The following is a 24,426-nucleotide window of genomic DNA, read 5'->3' as shown; positions in this document are numbered from 1 at the left end:
GTGTAATTACGGAAGATCAACTGTTCTATGTAGCCAACAAAGAGACAGGCATAGCTGGGGCCCATACGTGTGCCCATGGCTACCCCTTTGGTCTGGAGGAAGTGGGAGGATTCAAAGGGTGAGAACAAGTTCGGCCAGTTCGACACTCTCATTCGTTTGGCCTGTGTAATGTCTGCCTGCCTAAAGAAGAACGCAGCCATTTGGGCTCAGCTGACGCCTCAGCTAAAAATGTAATCGTACCGACCTGTACATAGGAATGATTACTCTGTTTCAGTATGCAAGGAAATGGAATGTTTACATGTGTATGGCATGTCCAACTGTACAGGCCATCAAATTATTTTATGAATAAAGTATATTTTTGAAATAAAAAAAAATCACTGAGCCAGTCAGTGATGGCCATGTCCCACAAATAATTTTAAAAAAGAATGGAGTGGTAGCCGGTCTGGTGCTCTTTCGGACAATTGGCATAGGCATAGAGGCCAAATGGCCTTGTTCGCTGTTAGGACCATTTGGTGATGTGAGAAATATTTTACACGTTTTCTGACTTAATACTGTTCATTCACCATCTGCAACAAGGATGACCATTTTTCATCCACTTACTGCCCAGGTGTGAGGTCTGAGACAAGACAATCTGGTTCTCCAATGAGGGAGGAAAAGTACACTATAAGACTGGTTGACCATTCTGTCGCGGTAGCTGCTTATACCAAAAGGAGCCTGAAACAGGGAATGAGCAGTGAAAGTGGAAAACTCTAATGTCTGAGTAGCTGGAGTGCTGGTTCAGTAAGGTGTATTCTCTCACCTCAAGTCCAATTCAATGCCCCTTGAAACATTTAAGCACAAAGACATCTTCCCATCTGAACACAGCACAAAGAATGTGCTGAACTGGTGGAGATGCCAGCCTGCAGATGGCACATTAAACCAAGGCTTCACCTGCTTTTTCAGGGGGACACACAAGATCCCAGGCTGCGTTTGTAGAAGAGTAGTGATGCTCCCCCAGATTCTGGGCAACATGTACACTCCATAAAACACACTGTTTATTTGGTCATTTTAACATAGTTGTTTGCTGGAATTTACTCTGGAGAAACTAGATGCTGCGTTTCTTATATTTAATAATGACCACAGTCAAGGAAGTATTTTCATTGGCTGTAAGTGTTTCCAGATGAATAACATTGTGTAAAGAGCTGTGCACACACAAAAATCTTTCCATCCCCACCAGCCTCAGTAACAAATGATGTCAGACAAATAGTTCAGTAGGCAGTCTCATGCTGGATTTCTGTGAAAGTAGTTGTTACTCAAATTAGCTTCTCATTTTAACCTAATCAAACCAAACTTCAAAACGTATTCATCGGTTTCCTTCTATTCTGTTTACCGGGACATAAATGACCAGAGCGAGATATATTTCTAAACTAAGAACACTGACAAAATCAAGTACCTGCTGCATCTTATTGCCGAGACAGCCAGTGACAATGAGAAGCAACTGACCACCAGTTTCTCTCATATCTCTCAGGCAACTTCTTGATTTAATGCCATGTCATGCCAAATTGCAGAGAACCACTTGCAAGCTGTGGCAATTAGATTGAGCATGAGCAAAAGCAAAAAAGTTTTAAATTCACGCCCCAGTGACACTATTTGATTCCAATCATTAGTGGCTGATTCAAACTCAGTTGCTGGGTTTCTGCAGATCTCTCCAACAGGCTTCGATGCACCAGATGCACAGCCAAGACCAAGTGCTGCATATCAAGTGTAATATTCTCCTGACATCCAATTACATATCCAATGATCTTCCATGAGAATAATTTCCAAATATATTTTCTGAGTAAAATCCATTTGCAAACTGTTGGATTGTGTTCAATACTTTATAGAGCCCTCTCCTCTTCATCAGCATCACTCACTTCTGTTCTTCCTGCAAATAAGTCGACTGAACATAACAAGTTCGGTTGGGAAATCTACATAATAGAACTCTGCTTCACTTGAAAAAACACTTAATTATTTAAGAGACATTTTCAGGAACCTAACCCAGTGTTTGAACCAGATTAACCAGGGAGGAAAGACAGCTGTGAAGAAGCTGATCAAAATATTCCACTCACTGCAATCCTTTCCGAGCCTTTGTACAGCACAATTTATTTTTAGAAATGAGGCTTCAACAATTGCACAAAGCGTATTGGGATCATCAATAAGATGCTTCACATTGTCATACCAGAAACTAGCCTTATTTGGTCAATATCCTTAAGAGGTCATAAGCTACATCAACGCAGAATACACTAGTAAGTCAGTTAATCAGTGTATTAACAGCAAAAAGGCTCATCAATTTAGCATCTGAAGAAAAAAACCCATTCCATCAATGCAGTAACAAACTATTTTGTCAATGTACTAACCATTCTCAATAAAGTTACAGCATAGCAGTAAATCCTATTCAGTAGGTTTGGATTCAGCTGCAGCTAGATCCTCTCACCACCAGTAGAACGACTCTGCAGCTCGAAGGGAAAAAAAAAGACGAAATGAAACCCTCAAAGCTGAATATTTACTTAAACCTAAGACGTGGTTTCTCTGCTCCTGCGCAGAACATCAAGCAAGATGCCATCTCTGGTCTTTGTCCTCAGCCCAGGTGGTGGCCTGCTCTGAGAGCTCCTCCTCAGATGTATTGCTTCAAGCTTCCTTTTGCTGACCTCATCTTCTTTCCCCATCTCCTGACATCTATTCAACTGCTTCTCAGGCACCACGTACAACCGGGAAATACGAGTATGCAGATAGCGTCAACTAGGTAAAAACAATGACTGCAGATGCTGGAAACCAGATTCTGGATCAGTGGCGCTGGAAGAGCACAGCAATTCAGGCAGCATCCGAGGACAGGCAAAATCGACGTTTCGGGCAAAAGCCCTTCATCAGGAATAAAGGCAGAGAGCCTGAAGCGTGGAGAGATAAGCTCGAGGAGGGTGGGGGTGGGGATAGAGTAGCATAGAGTACAATAGGTCAGTGGGGAAGGAGATGAAGGTGATAGGTCAGGGAGGAGAGGGTGGAGTGGATAGGTGGAAAAGGAGCTGGGCAGGTCGGACAAGTCCGGACAAGTCAGGGGATCGTGTTGCTGGAGGTTAGAAACTAGGATGAGGTGGGGGAAGGGCGTCAACTGTCTATCCCAATATCCAGTACGGACCTCTGGACAGTCCTGTGTAGCACTTTTCATTCATGATATTATTTCTCCATGTGATGCCTAGGATCTGGGCAACACTAGTGCAACTCACCAGACATTTCAACTGTTCTCTTCTGTATCTCTGGCACAGAATGCATCTGATATGATTGCGGACACAGAGTTGCAGCATGATAGGCATCCCGATGATGTTGGGATTCCCACATTGAGCAGAGTTACTGTTTGACTAATGCTCCATTGTTGGTTTTGATATGGACATCGACCTCCAGAGATGTTGCCCCCAAGAGTTGGAAAGGTTGCCTGATAGTGATAGGACACAAGGGTTATGTTGCCATCCTGTTCTGTGTCACGTTCTTCTCACAAGTGAGGTGTAGACCAACCTTGGCACCGCGACTCACGTCTTGAAATGCTCCACAAAGTACCATACTGCTGCTGTCACCAAACTTTAAGAAGCCCTACTTGAAAGGAAGCAACGCCCAAAACAACAGGTTTGAAAATAAAACTGGAATCCCATTTAACAGTAACAGATTTGACTTATTGTTACCATGACACTGCTGCCAGAAGGACTGAAAGAAAATCTTCCCCAGGTTTCAATATTGTGCATCTTGGAAAGCAGCTCGGAATAATGTTGGCAAAGGGTCAGTACAAGATCATGCTGCTCCCAAACATGTTTCCAGGAAGGAAGAGGGGGGAGGAAATTGCAACTAACTGACGTGGCAGGGGAAAGAGGGAAATTCCAACCTGGATTTAGTTTTCTTGCTCAACAAATAACAGCCACAGAATGGCATTCTGTTGTTCTTAGCATTTATTATCATTTGAAGAAGAGAATGATGGCCTCCACCTTTTCCCATACCTCATTTTACCACAACAGCTTTGTGAAAAGAAACACATTTGTCAAAGTGTTTAACTCTGTACATGCAATGACTTAAAAAAAAGGCATACAAATATGTTTGAGTTTTAAAAACAAGAGAATAGTATTTATTGGACTAAACCCGGTTTAAGAATAAAGGAAGTTCCACCTTTCATACAAACACTTAAAAATCACACCACACCAGGTAATAGTCAAACAGGTTTATTTGGAATCACTAACTTTCAGAGCACTGCTCCTTCATCAGGTGGTTGTGGAGATTAAGATCATGCTCACAGAATTTATAGCCAAAGGAGTCCAGTGTCATGGAGATGCGATTCAGTAAACAATCTTAGATTAAAACTTTCATCTTTTATAATGGGATGTGCTGGTTTTTGTTCTTTCATATGCAAATCCCAGAAATTCTTTTAAATGATATTCTCAAGATAGCTCAGCTTTTTAAACAGTCGGTGTGAAGTCTGTCTGTGTACCTATGCTATGTAAGACCGACAAACCCTCTGTATAGTTTTACAGAGTTTTACATAGAGCTTTATGTAAATTCTGTGTCTTATGATCTTAACCTCCACAACCACCTGATGAAGGAGTGGTGCTCCAAAAGCTAGTGCTTGCAAATAAACCCATTGGACTATAACTTGGTGTTGTGCCATTTTGACCTTTGTCCACCCCAAACCAATACTCTCGAAGTACATACACACAGATTACAGCGTTGAGGGACAGATGAAGCAATTTACCCTCTAGTATAGTTAAACAGATATAAAGATCTTAAAAGGTTGATGCTGTAACTGGCTACAGACTGAAACTCTACGATCCTTCTGGCTTTTGATGAAGATGATGGCAGTTAACTCATCTCTTTGTTTCTACAGTATTGCGTTTTCCCTGAGCAAAGGTCTGCCGAGAAAATGGAGCTCAAATACAAAAACAAAATCAGCTGGCTTGTCACAAGACACACTCTCTCCAAGTGCGCTGTGATCCAAACATGGTTACACCTAATAGCTGCACGGCTTGTAGGGTTAAGTCACATCTGGATACTTCCTTTTCATAGCCAGAGTCCCAATGGATATATCTAAGGTTTAGTCCTCCCTCAGTTGACTACTCAGGTGGTTATCTGGATGTTTTGGTAATTGGATAGGGTATAGCTGTTGTGTTGTGTTTCATTGCATACTTTTAAAGAGGCATGATCCTAAAGTCATCACTACATCATGGCATGTGACCTGACAGGTGAAAACAAATGCCAATGAAAATATGCTCCTGTTATGACCATTAGTTTGATTTTAGCACAGACAATCGTGTGTCTGATGAAGTGCTGTTTGTACATAAATTAGCTGCGAGATGCTTCAAAACAATGACATCCATGTCCTGTTTGTGTTACACAAGATAATGATTGCCAAGTCAGTTAAAATTACCCTGTTGCATTCACCACCTTCGACAGCCATTCCCTCGCACAGAGGCAGAGCCATCTGCAATTCACAAAGGCTCCTTCATTCCTTTTCAAGCCCATGATCTCTGCTCCCTCGAAGGACAAAAGTGCAGATACATGGGACACAACCATCTCAGCTTACAAGTAGACTACTGTTCAATCGATGTCACGGGATCAAAGTCCTGGAATTCCCTCCCAATGTGAGTGCATCTACATCACGCAGATTCAAGGTGGCAGCTCACCACCACCATGAATTAAGAGTGGACAACAAATGCTGACCACAGCCTGGGAAAGAAGTAGTACAAACATATACACACATAACGAAGTGCTAAAATGCTTGTAAAATAAACTGAAACAGGATGTCAATACCTGTTAAAATACGGGTCAGTGCATCTAGCACTGCAGTCAACACCCTCCCATCAATATCTGAAGTCATGTCGGTTAAGGCAGCCCATGAGAAGAATAAGGAAATCTATCAAACCTGTCACTCCTGCTATTACTAAGGGCCATCAATGCTGAAGCTGCAATCAAGTTGGAATCACAAGACATTGTCCGTTTCTCCTCTTAAAAACCTATCCACATCTGATACAAAGCTGAGAAGAAATCAGGAGCTGTTGTTGGCTCAGAGGACAAATGTATAAAACTGAAAGAGCCCAGTACAGCCATTCTGTCATTTAAACACAGGCCACAGTTCAGAGATCACTTTAAAAAGAGAGAGAAATGCATTGAAAGGATACTCTGTTGGGACATTTAACAACTAAACCATTTGAAAGTTGAAAATAAATAACTAATGCATCCTTTCTCCTTCGCGGAGTAGATTGCTCTGCACAGGCCAATCACCGCCATGCTCAGTTTGCCTGAAACTATCTGGTGTTCCACCTGTACCATTAGGGTCACACTAGATTCATTAAGTCCAGACTTAAAGTTTGCAGAGTCAAACAAAAGATCATTCACCTCTTCCTTCTCTCCTGTGCGACTGCTCCCGACAGCAACCCCCCCCACCCCCCACGATACCATTCTATCCTCTGCTTTCTCCATATTTGGTCATTGGATAAACATAATGGAATAGTGTAGGTTAGACTGGTTTCGCAGGTCAGCGCAACATTGAGGACCGAAGGACCAGCCTGTACTGCACTGTCATGTTCTATTTGTTTCTTTTTCCTTCAAAGCATGGACTAAATTTCTTCAATTACAGCCTGCAGCAATTTCAATACCCAGCAATCCAGTTTGAAGAATTTTTCACCTCAACAATCCCCTTTCACCTCGGAGTTGTTTTAAATTGATGGGTGCTTGCCAGGTATTCCATAACCAGAGTAAACCGTACTTTCATCTAAGTCCTTTAAACACTCCTGACTTGTCTCTTCAATCTCATGTTTACCTTCTCTGCGTGAAGAGAAATAGCCCCCATTTCTCAACAGCTCATGATCATTTCAAGGTCGATTATCACAGATACTTTACAGCTTAAGATACTCAACAAGGGAATTCCCATAACTCCAAGTACAGCCTCACGTGTGTTGTACAATTTATCACCACATCTGGGCTCTTAGACCATTGCCTTCATTCCTAAGATAAAAATGATGATGATGTTAGTAACCTGTACTCATACCTTCACAGAATAATGATGCGACTCGCTTAAAGTTGCAATGCCTCAAGGATTGACCCAGTGTCTTCAGGGTTTGAAAATCTATCGCCAGGACACAGTCGTTAGTAACCCTGGGAATAAACGAGAAACAAACAGAGACACATGTTAAAAAAACAATTAAATGCAGCTTTCTTTGAACATGTCTGTTTACAAGAGCTTTTTAAAAAAAAAAGAGGGTGGAAATAACTGTTTGGTTGACAGTCCAGCATTATCAGTTGGTGGAGTCCTTCTGCTTTCCTGCCTGCTGTGGAAAATGTGCTGGCCAACTGAGTGTTGGACTAAGTCATATGATCAGAGTTCCAGGAATACATTTAAGCAACCCTACCAGGGCTTAGTTCAACTCCTTTCAGCAACCTCCCATTGAGTTTGTATTTATTTCACTGTGACTTCCCCACCCAAACTAAGTCACCTTGGGGACCTACTGTGTTCAACTGCATCTGACCCAAGTGTCCACTTCAATCTTTCATTCACAGCATCAGAATCATCAGCCATAGCTGATTTGGCAGCATGCTAGCCTCTAATGACACAGAAATAGGTGGGAAGGCAAGGGATAAGGCAGAGACACAGTCTACAGAGGGATATAGACAGGTTAAGCAAGAGGACAAAAACTTGACAGATGGATTATAATGTGGCAAAACATAACGTTATGCATTTTGGCAGGAAGAATAAAGGAGCTAAACATTATTTAGATGGAGAAGGACTGCAGAAAGCTATAAAACAGGGGGATTTGGTAGTCCTTCCCCATGACGCACAAAAAGCTACAACTCCAAGTTTAGAGGGCAAGAGGAAATGGAGATGGAATGTTGGCCTTTATTTCAAATGGAATTGAACATAAAAATAGTGCGGGGAAATCTTGCTAAAACTATATAAGGCATTAGTCAGGCCACAGCTGGAATACAGTGAACAGCTCTGGGCCCTTCATCTCAGCAAAGGCATTCTGGCATTAGAGGTAGTCCCAGGTTTCAGATCCCAGGTTTGGAGCGACTGTATGAGGAGAAGTTGTGCAGATCAGGCCTGTACTTGTTGGAATATAGATGAGAAACAACCTTGTTTAAATACACAAGAATCTTAGAGAACAAGACAGGGTAGAAACAAAGGCATTCTGGATTAGTGGTGCTGGACGAGCACAGCAGTTCAGGCAGCATCTGAGGAGCAGTAAAGGGCTTTTGCCCGAAATGTCGATTTTACCGCTCCTCAGATGTTGCCTGAATTGCTGTGCTCTTCCAGCACCACTTATCCAGAATCTGGTTTCTAGCATCTGCAGTCATTGTTTTTACCTGGAAATAAAGGGGTTTACTTTCTCGAGGGACAGTCTAGAACCAAGGGACATAATTTCTGAACAACAGGTCTCCCATTGAAAGACGCAGATGAGAGGAGTTTCTTCCCTCAGAAGGTGGTAAATGTATGAAATTCTTCACCACAGAGTAATATAGAGGCTGGGTCACTAAGCATATTCAAAACTCAGGAAGATTTTTCATCAGTAAGGGAATTAGGGATGACAAGGAAAAGGCAAGAGAATGGAGTTAAGGATCATCAAATCAATCATGATCATATTGAATGGTGTTGCGGACTCAATGGGCTCAATTATCTGCTCCTGCTGAGTCTTAGACAGGACTGTCAGAGGTTCTGCCTTTCAGGTGATGCATTAAACCAAGGCCACACTTGTCTTCTGGGAATATCATGAGGGAATGCAGCTGAATTACTGATGACGACATTGTCAATACTTATCCTTCAGCATCATAAAAAGGAGATTATCTGCTCATTATCTCATTGCATTTAGAAGGAGCTTTTGGAGCACAAATTAGCTGTCACATTACTGGTTTTACCAAAGTATTTATACTTCAGAAAAAATGTCATTGGCTGTAAAGCATTTTAATGTATCCAATGACCGTGACAATGACTAAAGTCATCTTTATAAAGTGAATGCTTGAGTGCAATGACTCCTCGGATGGATTCCATCTTTTAAAAAAAAGCCAGCGGATTCAAAATGTTAACTTTGTTTCTCTCTCCACAGACTAGCTAATAGCATCTGATGAGAGGAAAACAGAATCAAGGTCTCAGGTTGAAACAAGCTTTCATGACAAGGTGATATGTTAAGGGCACTACTTATAAATGAGCCATTACATCTATGTATGTATACATATTACATATGGTACGTTCCTTTACCTCTATAAATCAACCACATGCTCAAGAACATTCCCAACTTTGCTGAGCACAACTTGCCTTTCGAAAAAATACTACGCAGTTAGAACACAAGCTGCGAAATAGGAGCAGAAGTAAGCTATTCCATCCCTCAAGCCTGGCCTGCTCTTCAAGATCATGGCTGACCTGATCCTACAGGCTTCAACTCCCTCTTACTTCAAAACCTTTCTTGCCTCCTCTTTAAATACTTTCAGTGATCCAGCTTCCACAACTCACTTGGGTACAGATTTCGACACAGATTCACTAGTTTCTGGGAGGAGACATTTCTTCACGTCTCCTTATTCTGTAACAAAGTCACTTAAGTTGGAGATCCAGCCCACTCATGGAAACGTCATCTCAACATCAACCCTGTCAATCCCCTCAGCATCTTACATGTTTAAATAAGATCAACTCTCTCTTCCAAACACTACTGAATAGATGTTCTATCCTGCTTAGCCACACTTTAGAAATCAAAACCTTCATTTTAAGAAGCTTAGTGAACCTTTTTTTTAGACTACATTCAGTGTAAGTAAATCCTTTCTTCATTACAGGAGCCGAAACTATTCGCAGTACTCCAGGTATGACACCATCAACATCCTGCACAGTAGTATCAAGACTTCCCCAATTTTTAAACTCCAATCCCCTAACAAGAAAAGCTAAAACTCCAGTTGCCTTCTTAATTACTTGCTTCACATGCGTTTCACACACACAAACACGCAAATCCACTGTACTGCTATTTTTTGGAGACTCTCTCCATTTAAGAAATAGCCTGTTTTTTTTTTTAATTTTTCCCTTTAGTGCATGGTTTCACATTCCTACATTTAAGTCCACATCACTCACTCAACCCATCTCTATCCTTTTGCAAATTTCTTATAAACACATCACAACACGTCGTCGCACCTATTTTTGTATTGTCAGCAAATTTGGATGCATTACACTCTGCTCCTTTCTCCAAGTTGAGAACCTAGATGGTAATTAATTGAGGCCTTAGGAGTGCTTGTGGTACTTGTTTAGCTATGTCATTCCAAACAAAAATTTGATCCATTAATCTAGACCCTGCATCTTCTGTGACATTGACATTTCTTCAGTCCTGGCTTATCTCCTGAACCTCTAAACCTTTAGGCAAGTGCCAAGCGATCTTTTGTTCACTTCACAGTGTGAAAGAAGGGATTTTAAATTCGAAGATCTCCAATTCCAAGCTGTCATGTTCATATATAGCAAATTCCTGATCCTAGCTAAGCCACCAGGAAAACAAGGCATTTGCACATGATCTCCACACAATAACACAGTAACGGGCAAACAGGGAATTCTGCTTTGGAAACCTTTTGGAATGATACATTAAATAATGTACCAAATATAGGATAGCACCAAAGAAGCAATGGACATAATATTTTCCTTAAAGATAAAAAAAGTTGTGTTAAATTTGTACATTCCACTCATAAATCCATGTTCTTGACAGTGATAGGTAACGACCAAGCAACAACATTTCTTTCTTTCTTTTTGATGTGCTGTGGACTTGTAGATCAAACATTTTTCATTTTCCTGGTGACACTCCACTCTTAAGCCACCAGGAACCAAAATGCATGAACAAATGGATAATTGGATATCGCATCCAGACTGCTTTTACAGTCTCTATTCCAACTGTCACAGTATCCACTGGTTGTGCTGAGCAGGGTCAGCCAAAGTGCTCAACCCAAACTCCAATCGAGTTTTCACTAGCTGTGTTGTTGCTGTTCGAAAAATGGGGCAGAAAACAGGTAGCAGATCAGTAACCAGAGGACAACAATTTAAATGGAATGAGCAAAGCAAGCAGTCAAAACAAGGGAAACTATTGTCCAAAAAAGTTGGATGCTGATTCAACAATATCTTCCACAAGGTACATGCATGAATGTTTGCGCAGGCTTGTGCGACAAGATTAGCAAATTGGAAACTACAAATTTCCATATTCTTGAAAAGAGAGCTTTTTCCCTTTGCAATCATCAGGACTCATGCAAGAATGCCAAGTTTCAAACGATCACAACAATTTACAGTACAGGCGTAAAGCGTGCTGATTGGTTGGCTGATTTGCTGAGGCATTACCATCAATAAGGTAGGGCTTAAATATGTTTTTTTTTAATACCCACACTTTACATGGTGTAAAATGGTTTTAAAAAGAACAAATAAGTACTGACTTAAGATGGCCACATTGGTTTCATGAACTGACTCAACTGATGGTCAGGTGATCAATCAGAAAGACTTGGGTTGAAATGAAATTAACATTTCTTTACAGTGACTGAAACCAGTTACTCAGATCGGTCTCTCCTGTTTGATTTATACTTTTCTGGATATGTTTCATGTCATGAATATGAAAGCCACCTGTAAGTAATCCAGCTTGCAAAAAGAATGCCAGACACAGGGGATGTACAATTCAACTATATTTCAGGCAAATGCTTTTGGACACATCAGAACAAAGACTGGGGAAAAGCTGGGTTTATGACAGCAGAACTGGTACACTCTCTCACTATTGACTTTCAGCCTCTTGGTTGACAATAGCCAGTGTAAAGTAAATCAGAGAAGCAACCAGTCATTCAAGGAAATTCATAGATTTCAATCACTGCGGTGGGAACAGCCATGCTCTCAGGTTAAAATGGAATATATTCATTAATCTAAAGACATTTAAACTGCTTATTCTTTTGCCTTCTCATCTGCATTAGGCACCATCTCCTGGTTAAACTTTACATCTGCGTTTGTGTGCATATGTGATGTAGTGTTTCAAAATCTTTCTCAAGGTTAGCAGGAAATAAAATTCCTCAATCTTTTACTTGAGAAAACCATATAATCTGCACCTTCATTTTGAACTAGTAAACTACATTTTACACATGAGTGTGACATAACTTTGTGCTGAGAAGATTGACTTTTTTATTGCAACTGAACAAGGGGTTTAAACATTGACAGCCAATTCACCATCATGCACCTCCCACAAAACTTGGTGGTAACATAATAGAGAAAACAACAAGAAACTATGGACTTGCCAACCCTCATTATAATTCAATAAAAGAACAAGATCTTTCATCTTTCCAAGAGCTGGCGCAAACATGCTGAGCCAAGTTATCATCCTCTGTGCTGCCAAGCTCTATTTGCTGGACATATTTATGTTTCAGTGGTCTTTGAGCTGTTTGAGTGAATATGGGAACAGATAATTAGGAAACCAAAGCAATGGGAATCAGTGATTTCCCAAAAGATTCTTTGCCCTACTTGCTCCATCAGCTATAAAGCCATCTACCTCATAGGTATTTACTGTGGAGAAGGACATGAAAGCTAGGGAACTTGGAGTAATAAATAATAATGTCTTCGAAAGGATTCATATTACAGAAGAGATGATGCTGGAGGTCTTAAAGTGCATAAATGGGAAGACAAATCTCCAGGACCTGATCAGGTGTTTCCAAGAATTATGTGCGAGGCCAGGGAGAAGATTGCTGGGCTCCTCGCTGAGATATTTGTATCATTGACAGCATGGGAGAGGTTCTGGAAGACTGGAGGTTGGCTAACATGGTGACTTTATTTAAGAAAGGCTGTAAGGAAGAGCCAGGGAGCTACAGACCAGTAAGCCTTACGTCAGTGATGGCTAACTTGTTGGAGTGGATTCTGAGGGACAGGATTTACATGCATTTAGAAAGGCAAGGACTGATTAGGGAGAGTCAGCATGGTGTTGTGTGAAAGAAATATAGTGTCTCACTAACTTAATTGAGTTTTTTTCAACAAGTGACAACAAAGATTATGATGGCAGAGTGGTAGACATTGTCTATCCGGACTTCAGCAAAGTGTTCAACAAGGTTCCACATGATAGATTGGTTGGTAAGGTTATATCATGTGGGATCCAGGGGGAGCTAGCCAATTCAGCACAAAATTGGCTTGAAGGCAGGAGACAGAGGGTGATGGAAGAGGATTGCTTTTCAGACTGAAGCCTGTCACCAGCAGTGTGCTGCAAGGATTGGTGTTGCATCTACTGCTTTTCATCATTTCTGTAAATGATTTGAGTGTGAATATCCGTGTCTGCATGGGTTTTCTCCGGGTGCTCCGGTTTCCTCCCACAATCCAAAAATGTGCAGGTCAGGTGAATTGGCCATGCTAAATTGCCCGTAGTGTTAGGTGAAGGGGTACATGTAGGGGAATGGGTCTGGGTGGGTTACACTTCGGCGGGTCGGTGTGGACTTGTTGGGCCGAAGGGCCTGTTTCCAACTGTAATCAATCCAATCTAATCTAATCTAATAGGAGGCATGTTTACTAAGTTTGCAGATGACACCAAATCAGATGGAGGAGTGGACAGTGAAGACTATCATCTTAGAGAACAACGGGAACTTGACCAGACGGGCCAATGGGCCGAAGAGTGGCAGATGGAGCTGAATTTAGATAAAGGTGAAGTGCTGCATTTTAGTAAGGCAAACCAGGGCAGAACTTATACAGTTAACAATAGGGCTCTGGGGAGTGTTGCCAAATAAAGAGACTTTGAGGTGCAGGTACATAGTTCCGCAAAAGTGGAGACACAGATATACAAGGTAGTGAAGGAAGTGTTTAGTATGCTTGCCTTCATTGTCCAGTGCACGGAGTATAGGAGTTGGGATGTTATGTTGCAGCTGTATAGGCCACTTCTAGAACGCTACATACAATTCTGGTCTCTCTTCTATAGGAAGAATGTTGTTCAACTTGAACTTGTGGATAAGATTTACAAAGATGTTGCCAGGATTGGAGGGTTTGAGCTGGAGGGCGAAGCTGAGTACACTTGGGCTACTTCCCCCAGAGCACCAGAGGCTGAAGAGTGACATGAGAGGTTTATTAAATTGAGGGTCATGGTTAGGGTGAGCAGCCAAGGTGTTTTTGCCTCAGGTAGTGGAGTCCAAAACTAGAGGGCATAGATAGAAAAGGACCCAGGTGGGGGGCGGTGTGTGCGTGTGGGGGCTTAACCTTTTGACCCTGAAGGTGGTGCATGTATGGAACAAGCTGCCAGAGGAAATGGTGGTGCTGGTACAATTACAACATTTAAAAGGCATCTGTATGGGTACATGAATAGGAAGCGTTTAGAGGGGTATGGGCCAAGTGCTGGCAAATGAGACTAGGTCAGATTGGGATGTCTGGTCAGCATGGACGGAGTTGAACCAAAGGGTCTGTTTCTGTGCTGTATAACTCTGACTGTACATGGGCTTATTTTTATAAGCCAGAGATGAAGAGGAAATCTCTTTCTTCAGAGGGCTGTGCAATTTTGAAACTTTGCTTCAGGAGGCAGGGTCACTGAATAAATTTAATCAGAGGTGGATCGTGCTGAAGCAACCAGTGGTGTTTAAGGAAGAACTAGATAACAGCATAGGTACAGAATGGATAGAAGGCAATGCTCATATGAGGTTGTTTATAAACACAATTCAAATGGGCTAAAATCATCTGTTTCTCTTCTATATATTCTATATATTCCATGAACAAGCTGCCTTGTATTTACACTGCACGTTGAGAGACCCCACACTATACAGCATTTTTCACTATTTTGTAACAAAATACACGTGACAATAAATCACATCAAATCAAATCAATCAATCCTCCATTCAGATTTAGTAAAGAAAGAAACAACACTGGCAATTATTTTTAACTCAAACAGTGCTTGTTCACTTCTATCCTTAAAATGTTCACCATTAATTGCATATCATCTACATCTGCTTTCTAAGATATTGTATTTCTTTTTAAATCTCTCTTCCAATATCAGATGAGATCTCTCTTGAGCTCACAGTGTTCCTTTTCCCACCTGCGCCCCACACATCCTGTTGGCAATTTCCTGAATATATCACAAGAGAAAAGCACAGGCAAGTTAATGCCAAAGAAAGCTCCTCATCCCAGTCAACACTCCTTCACCACACAGGACCAGCTGTCATTTCCAAAACATGTAACCACTACTTCTGTGTCATATTGCGTGTGTTTTCCTCAGGCTTACTGCCCATGCAGGCAAAGTTAAAAATCATATACCACCAAGTTATAGTCCAACAGGTTTATTTGAATGTATAAGCTTTCGGAGAGCTGCTCCCTTGTCAGGAGCTAGTGAGTCTTTTGTCAGGTAGCTAGTGGGATAGCCTCCAACCAACTGACAAAGGAGCAGTACTCCAAAAGCTAGTGTTTCTAAACAAACCTATTGGACTATAACCTGGTGTTGTGTGATTTTTAAACTTTGTCCACCCCAGTCCAACACCTGCACACCCACATCATGGCTGTCCACGTCTACCAACACTTTTACCAAGAAATTGGATAGGCACTTGAAGGTTATAAACTGTAAGGCCACAAGGTTACAGAGGGAATGAGAACGATGGGCTCACTCCACATAGAGGCAGCATGGACACATTGGTTTGCATGGCCTCCTTTCTGTCCTGTAAACAACACTAAATTTTTATACAGAGGTAAAAACTCAAGAGTCAGCATTTGCTCCAAAGCACAATCTTAAAAACTCTGTGTTAGGTAATCAGTTGAAGTCAAGCTATTTTAGTTACAATGAGCAATATTCAACACTATCTGCATGAATAAAACTCACCAACTACAACGAAGCCTTACTCCAAGTTCAAACTAATCAAAGAAACTTGGCTTTTGAAATCAATTCCCCACAGTGTGGTGTTAACAGGTGCATAAATCACTCATAGCAGAACAACAACGCCTTTTGTCTTCGTCCACTGTCCAATCTCTTCCTAATGTTCCTCCTTATTACATTCTAACAGACCTCCTGTTGACGTTACATGGTTTTAGAGTCGTGGTATTAATCAGCAATGTGTGCTGGAGAAAAGTGCAACATGTCATGGAAGTACAAGCTAGACCTGTCACTCAATCTCATGGCCTCTCGATCTCTGAATCGCAACTCTCCATTCTAGCCTCCGAAACACAAGGTCAAGTGCAAAGGCCAAGTCTGAGACTCCAGTGTGATGCTGAGGGAGTCGTGGACTGTCTGCGATGCTATTGTTTTGGATGTGACAACAAATGGAGATCTTACCTGCCTGACTGGGGTCCAGGAGTATTCTTGCTCTTCTTCAATATCCATCCCTTGATCAACACTCAACAGAGCACCTGGTAATTGTCACATTAATCAACTACATTCCTAATTTTAAAAATGTTGACAGAATACATACAAGCCTGTAAGGTGGTGAAGTATTATTTTTTCTTTGTTTTATTCACTGACAGGATGGGTTGACTGCTGGCTGGCCCCACACTTATGATCTGTCCCTTGAGAAGATGAGAGTGAGCCTCATTTGTGAGCCAGTGCAATCCATTTAGTGTCGATACAACAACAGAGATCAAATTTCAGGGTTTTGCCTCAGGGACGTTTTTTTCGGAGCTAGGGGGATTTAAAAAAAAAGTCAAAACTGTGCAGAGAAACAATATGTAGGGAGAATGGACTGGTTGGACCAAATGGTCTGTTTCCATGCTGTGTGATTCTATAGGAGAGGGAAAGTCATGAAGGAAGAAAGAAGAATGGGAGGGAACAGAGAGGGAGAGAAGGGGGAAGTACAGCAGAGAGAGAGACACCTGGGATGGAGGGAGGGGACAACAGAATGGGAAGCTGGGAAGAGAAAGACAGAGTGGGAAGGAAAAAGATGCAGAGAGCAGAAAGCGAGTTTTGGAGAGATGAAGGGAGAGTACAATGATGGCAGGGAGGGAGACAGAAGAGTGGGGGGAAAGGTGAGAGCAGAGGATGAGCAGAAAAAGAGAACAGAGAGTCCTAGAACTCGATATCTCTGATGCTGGGGATCATGCAGGGTGATTGCAATAGAACATATTGGACATGCCAATTCTCCAAGGATGCGTAACAAAGATTTCTATCCAGGCCCTTGTTTCAATAGTGAACTGAACTCCCAATTCTGCTTCAAAAGGAGTGTAACTACTGAATGCTCTACTTTGCGAGATCAACTATTGCGGCATACTTGCAGGATTTCTCAGGACAAACTCAAAATCACTGCCTGATGAAGGGCTTATGCCCAAAACACCGATTCTCGTGCTCCCCCAGATGCTGCCTGAACCACTACGCTTTTCCAACACCACACTTTTCAACTCAACTATACAAACTTCCATCAGTTTTGTGTACAGTCTGCAGGCACTGTATGCCAGCTTTCCTCTGCGCTACTCAAAATTAACAAAGCTGAACATTCACTTACAATATTTACATTCTTTCAAAGAGGAGAGCCACAGACCAGTACAGGACTGTACATCTTAATATATGCCCATGTCCACTCATTATTACTAAATACAAAGCTAAGATTTACATGGACTTAGCATCATAACGTCAAGATATATTCTTTCAATGAAGCAGCTAACCATTTATCTTCTCTGATATCAGCACTGATCAAGGTTTATATGTTCTCTACCTAAAAAGATCTAGACTTGCTAATGCGGTTCAAAGCCAACCCAGGACTAGTGAGCCAGAGAATAAGGAGTGTAGTGTATCTTGAAACTTACTAGTTGGCTGTTAGTTTAAGAGTCAAACCTCAGATAATTTTGAGGCCAAACTTGCACAGGGCTGGTCATTTGTATCACGGTTCATAGATGGTTACCTTTCTGGAATAACATCCACATTTTCTATCTCCAATAAGCCACCAAAACTCAAAATTTCATAAAGATATGCATACTGTATTACTTCATATGGAATTCCACAGTGAACATGCATGTTTGTGTACACACAGATCTTCTGACCTAAATACCTGGTGACATATTCTGATGCCCTGCCATCTGTCATCATGCACTCTTCAACTTCCGCCAGCAAAAAAAACAGGAAGTCTGACAAGGGAAATAAAAGGGAAAAGAAATAGCACTTGTCATTTAGAAGACAGTGACACATTCTGGTGTAGGTACTGAATTCATGACACTTGCAAGTCGAGGTGACAACTAATCACTTGCAACATGACGACAGTTCTGTTACATTGCTGCCTTATAATGCAGTCCAATATTGCCTGCGAACCAGTATGGACCACCTGGGATTACACCAGATGCCAAACGGCTTAAAAAAACAACAACACAAGAACAGAAAACCTACCTAAATTCAAATAAAGATCTGTCACAGAGCCACACACTTCTATCCTTCGAATTTTAGTGCGGCATTATTTCAAATCCATCCCTCCCCCTCTCCACCCCACCCGTCCCATGCAGAGAAAGCACTTTGCATAAAGCAAAATTCTCTGGCTCTATTCTAATCGATCAGACAGTAGTGCTGAATTCCCACAGGTTATGCACGCAATTATGACTAGAGTATGCTACATTTAATTGACAAAAATGCATTTTGTGCTGAACTTTGAAATACCCTAAACTGTGACTGCTCAACATATAAATGTACGTAATAAGGATCTTAGTTCATAAGATATAGGAGCAGAAGTAGGCCATTTGGCCCATCAGGTTTGCTCCACGATTCAATCATGGCTGATATGCTCCTCACCTGCATTTTTCTGCCTTCTCCCCACAACCCTTCAACACATGATCTATTAAAAATCAGTCTAACTCTGGATAAAGGGAGGCCACAATTAACAAGGCGATGAAGTAATTTCCAAGTGTTCTGCAGGGTGGGGGGGAACAGTATATTGAAGAATTCAAATATTCTTCATGCTTCACTGACTGTAAAGCACTTTGGAATGTCCTGGGGTCAAAAAGCACTATACAAATGCAAGCCTTTCCTTCATGATCACTTCAATATTTCAATTTTCCACTTCAAAGGAAACAGATATCTGACCGACTTGCATGCTCATGTATTACTGTCGATGCGAACATTACCACAATATAAACAAAAATCCAATCAACCTTTGTTTGTTATGTCGGGAAGCATAACTGAACTCTGAAAAAGAAATAGTGACTACAGAAATTCTGGGGCGAAACTGAACTACATCTTGGGCAGATTTTGACATGGAGAGAGAATTTTGTTGGAGATGCACCATCACATTTTGACGTCTATCGTTCAGTGAATTTGCAATTTGTAAGAAAGGGGGGGAGGGGGGGGGTTGATCCATGTTTACTGGGTATTGGAGATGTGAAGGTACTTGCCACGAAAGTGAGAATTACTCACAAAGACTTGACGTTGGGGATACTGCAGGAGCAGCTGGTTTGGCTGCAGGCAACAAAGTCTAGGACTTGTTGGACAGAAAGCAAGATGAAGCACAAACCTGCAAAGAGGTGTGGTAGGTTAGAGGACTGGACACACTTTACAAACCAGGGAAGAATAACCAAAAAGATAATGGAGGCAGAAAGCAGTGTATGAGAGAATGCCAGCTGGTAGGAGTTTCCACAAGTACAGGTGGTTCTGCTACAATGCAACAGTTGTGTTCCATTGCAACCCCATGTTATGGGAAACCGCTCTCGAAAACCACTAACTATACCCATTCAGTAGAGGGTTTGTATCATTCCAAACAGCATCCAGAATTCAATCATGTTATAGCCAATTCATGTTGACGAAATGTGCATTATACCAAAAGACCTATATAAAGGAAGACTAATAACCAAAGCAAAATGCTGATCCTCCAAGCAGAGAGATAGTCTGAGGAATTGATAATGAGAAGCAAAGAAATGATAGAGGCATTCAAACAGGTGTTGGGTGTCAGTCTTCACAGTAGCTTACCTAGAAACGTTCCCAGTGACAAGCGAACATCAGGTGGTGATACAAAGTGAGGAATTTAAAGCAATCACCATCACAAGTGGAAAAGCTCTGGTTTTGACACAAAACATTAATTTGGCTTCTGTCTCCAGATCTGCCGAGTTTCTCCAGCACTTGCTATTTTTATTCTTGGCTTGCTATGTTTGGGGGAACAGTGGCCGACCTGTAGGAGGTTGAAACACCCAGGAATCTGTTTGATTGACAGCCGAAATGTCCATCTCAAACAATTTCACTAAGTTTGTTTACATACAGTTATGTGGCTTTAACTGCCTTATGGTTTCAATTATTGAAATTTTAAAGGATCTAGATGAATGACATTTTTATTGCCCAGTAGCAGAAAACAGAATTTTGTATGAATCACTGTTCATCACTTGTCTGAATCACTTGGCTTTTTCATAGTCAAGTTCCACTATCGAGTTATTTGTTTCTATGTGGTGTAGGCTGTGTCAATGGCCAAGAACCTGCCATACCTCGGTATGAGAGAGCTTTTTGCATTTACTTTTCAGATAATTCTCTCATCCAGATTATGGTTTGCAACAGATTATTTAGCATGAAGCAGAAGCCTTTAAAGTACAGCGGCCCGACTCCATCAAAATTGTGAAGCAGTCGGTCATGCCTCTCACCACAATGGTACCCACCAGGTTTACAACTTAACCCAGCTCAACCCTTAAAAAAAGGGGAAAAAACTCAAAAGCATCAGAAAACCGAGCAAAGTGGTTGAGGAATCCTGGACTTGGGTCCTGGATACTACCTTTAAATAGTTCCTGACATCAGCAGATGTCTGGCTTGAAGTTTGGAGTGAGAGAATTTGGCTAACCTAAATATTAGGAACAGAGCGGAGTTTGAGTCCTCAACAAATGGAGATGGCAACAAGTACTATGGTTTAAGTGTGCACCTCAATGTTATTGCATGAAATTTATGATTAATAAATCAATGAACATTTGATCTCAAGATACAATCTAATTTACTGAGCTTGAAGATTGACTGCAACATCACAGATAAAACTACCCCTAACAGCTGAGAGGAATGCAGTCAATTGTGAGGTGATTACATTTTAAACGTCTCATTAAATCTCCTAGTGCAAGAACATTCTCAAAAGGGTGTAATAGAAACTCGAAAATAGAAAGGGCGTAATAGTAATGAGCAACTTGGTTTGGGGAAGTGACACATTTGACTTTAGATTGCCGCAAGGCAAGAAGCTCAAATAGAAACCTGTTAGAGTGGCAGGTGTCAGTTTTAACACTCTCATACTATCTTGCTGAATGAAGAACAGCAGCTCCAGAGACACAGGCAAGGGAAGAATTAGAACTTCCCCCAGGACCATGTTTCTATATATGAAAAAAGTAGAGACAGCAGACGAAAAGCTCTCTTTGGAGAAAGGAATTTTATTGGACCCAACACCCTTTTGATGGAGTGTGTAAATGCTAGAATTCAAAATTATTTGAACTGGTGTAGCCCACAAGACTAGTGTGATTTTTAACTTGATGAATCTACAACACCAGAGTATAGTCCAACAGGTTTATTTAAAAGCATGAGCTTTCGAAGTACTGCTTCTTCATCAGTCGTTGTGCAACCACCTGAAGGAGCAGCGCTCTGATAGTTAGTGCTTCCAAATAAACCTGTTGGACTATATCCTGGTGTTGTGTGATTTTTAACTTTGTACATCCCAGTCAAATACCAGCATCTCCAAATTGAGATTCATCAAGGAGTACCTCATCACATCCAGAAATACTCAGGTGAAGTGGAAAGACTGTCGAAGGGCACTGGAAGTATTTACTTGGCATAGCAGAAAGAGGTGAATACCTGCTGTATTGCTGGGAGGTATTTTGACTATTCTTTTAATGCTACACATTTGCAAGAAGTATGGCACTGTTAAAACATTTCACAAGTCCAATTTTGATGCTATTTCTTAATATAAAACTTATCTTTTTCTTTTGTCTGATGTATTACTTGCCTATTATTTAATGTTCATTTTGTCAAACACTAAAAGTTTTGAAAAGTGAAACCTTGTCCATTGATTTAGTTTCATTGTTCATTTGGGAAATTGATCTCTTTTAAAAGAAGTTATTGTTGTCTATGGAGATCTTCACGAGTAAACCATACTAAAAGCATTTACCAACTGAAAATCCCCGAGAGTTGAAATAACATTCAAATGTGAGGCAAAATGAAATTAGAACAGAGGTTTTACTTGGATCATTACAATGAATTGGAAAAATAAACAGAATTATTTTCTTTTTAATCTTCAATAATGCTGCCTCCTACCACACTGCTTACCTGAAAGATAGAAGCAGCAAAAGGTGAATTGAGCTAAGGATAGCTATTTTTAATGACTGTTGTACATCAGGTATAAATGTCACCATGGCACACTGTCATTTTTATGGCAATATATCAGGTAAAAAGTACAATATGCCACAACTATAAGAGCAGCACTGACTAAGTGAACTCACGTATACATAGGCATAGAACAAGCAAATGTTCAATATAAAAAACTAAACAGAGAAGACGAAGGGAAAGGTCATTCAACACACCAAAAACAATAGCTAAGGGCCATACTCAAAAACGTATTAGCCATCAAGTTGTACAAATACAGAACTCTCATGAACAACAACTAGTTGAGACACATTCATTTTGAAAAGCATTCTTGAACATTGAAGTTCATAATAGTTTCTTCATCTGCAAACATTTTAATACTATCCTGAACATTAGATTCAGAATGTGGAACGCAAATTTCAAGAAAAAAAAAATCAAACGTGCCACATAGTGACCGATGTTTTATTTTAAAACTTTCAGGACTATTAAGATAAATTAACTTTTGATATTTTAAAGTTATCATGCACTTTTTCAGAATCCTGGCAGAAATTCAGCATTATCTATTCAATTACCTTCAAGGTTATGGTGATTCCGTGCAGTAACAAGCAAGAAGGCTGCCTTTTTGGAAGTGCCATCATCCAAACAAGGTGGTAAACTGAGGCTCTGTCTGCCCCTCGAGCAGATATAACTGGCCCCATGGCACTATGCATAGAAGTGCTGGAGAAATCCCCCAGTGGCCTGACAATTGACTACATCACTGTTTGTGGGATCTTGCTGCACTAAAACAAAAACTAGCTGCCAAAGGGACGGAGCTTCTAAAAATATCACAATAGCTATAAAACACCCAACAAAGTCCTGAGGTCATGAAAGGAACTATAAAAATGCTAATTCTTTTTCCATTCAAAAACGCAACTACTCCAGTCTGAAAGCGACATTAACTATTGTAAACTTTTGACAGAGACCTGTGGAATCTGAGTCCAGTAGCTGTTCTCAGGGATACAGCATTGAGATCTGACTGAACGACTGTGCTTGCAAGCATCAGACCATTTTCCAGACTGGCACAAATCCATGATGGTAAACGGTCATTCAACAGGTCTCTAATTTGCAAATTACACAAAGTTCAGAAAAGCTAGAAAACTCCACATGGAAAAACAAGATAGCCAAAGGTTTCTCTGCCAATCATCAAGCCAGCTGAGAAAGAGGAGAAAGATCAACCTAGGAATGATTAACCGTACCAATTTATGATTGAATGATCACAGAGCAGGCTAAGCACTCAACCTGTGAGACCAAGAATGTGTGCTCCAAAAAAAAGTTCTCCTCTCAATTCCTGATCTCAAAAGGAGGCAACATTACACTCCAACAGTAAAAGAATCAAAGTTATTAATGACTCTGGCAAACAGCACTCTTATTTGCTGAGAATCAACAAATCTGACTGCTTTTTGGATCCCCAGTCTATGCTGATCTCGCCAAGTGCAGCAGTAAAGGTACAGAGATCAATCCCCGTGTTTCTAGGTCACCTAAAAAGGAAGTGTAGTTAGAGGGTTGGGCAGAGGGTTCGACAGGAAAAGTCCAAAGTTTCCATTGATAATCACAACAGAACAAACCTGGTTGAAGTACAAGTGTACATTTCAGGAGGATTCAGGCAGGCAGGCAGGCAGGCAGGCAGGCAGTCTCCTGGACATAGTGCCAAGAGGATAGCAGACATGTGTAGAACTGTGTACACAGAACTGAGGATAGGAAGAGGTAGAGAAAGGAAACCAACTCATATGGTGCACACCTGTCCTCCTCTACAATTAACCTCCTCAGATCTCTCAGCTGTAATCGAGACCCCTGGAACAAGTTGGCTTTGCATGACATTGTGAATCAGAATGCCATCCCATCTTTTTCAGTTGTGTGCGTGCTGGGTTGCCTACATGCTCTGCTACAGTGACTACAACAAAAGCAACAACTGGCAGTAATGTGCTTCAGTACATCCAAAGATTGCAGACACAATACACCAATGTAAGTCTCTCTTTTAAACTTACACTGTGACCACTTAAGATTCAAACATGAAACTTAAACCAACTATGGATATTTAGAATGATTACTGTTAAGGCATTCTGGAGGCACAGCAGGCTACACTGTAGATATGGTCCTCAGTACACTGTTAGCAAGGGCACCAAAGGCAGCTGTGTAGCAAAAGGCCAGCCACAAGTTTAGTGAGGACATACACTTTCAGAAGATGCTAACAGATAGC

General features: G+C 41.1%; 1 protein-coding gene across 11 annotated transcripts in view; it reads right to left on the bottom strand.

The window, feature by feature from the left end:
- LOC122553704 (alpha-(1,6)-fucosyltransferase) overlaps positions 1 to 24,426 on the bottom strand; it is a 747,121-nt gene that overhangs the window by 684,423 nt on the left and 38,272 nt on the right. For all 11 annotated transcript variants that reach the window (XR_006312793.1, XM_043697917.1, XM_043697905.1 and 8 more), the window contains exon 2: positions 7,037 to 7,143. The gene's annotated coding sequence lies outside the window, so the exon portion shown is untranslated. The remainder of the gene's footprint in view (positions 1 to 7,036; positions 7,144 to 24,426) is intronic.

The sequence above is a fragment of the Chiloscyllium plagiosum genome, chromosome 10 (genome assembly GCF_004010195.1).
Source record: "Chiloscyllium plagiosum isolate BGI_BamShark_2017 chromosome 10, ASM401019v2, whole genome shotgun sequence".
Lineage (NCBI taxonomy): Eukaryota > Metazoa > Chordata > Chondrichthyes > Orectolobiformes > Hemiscylliidae > Chiloscyllium > Chiloscyllium plagiosum.
This window is presented reverse-complemented; position numbering and strand designations above follow the sequence as displayed.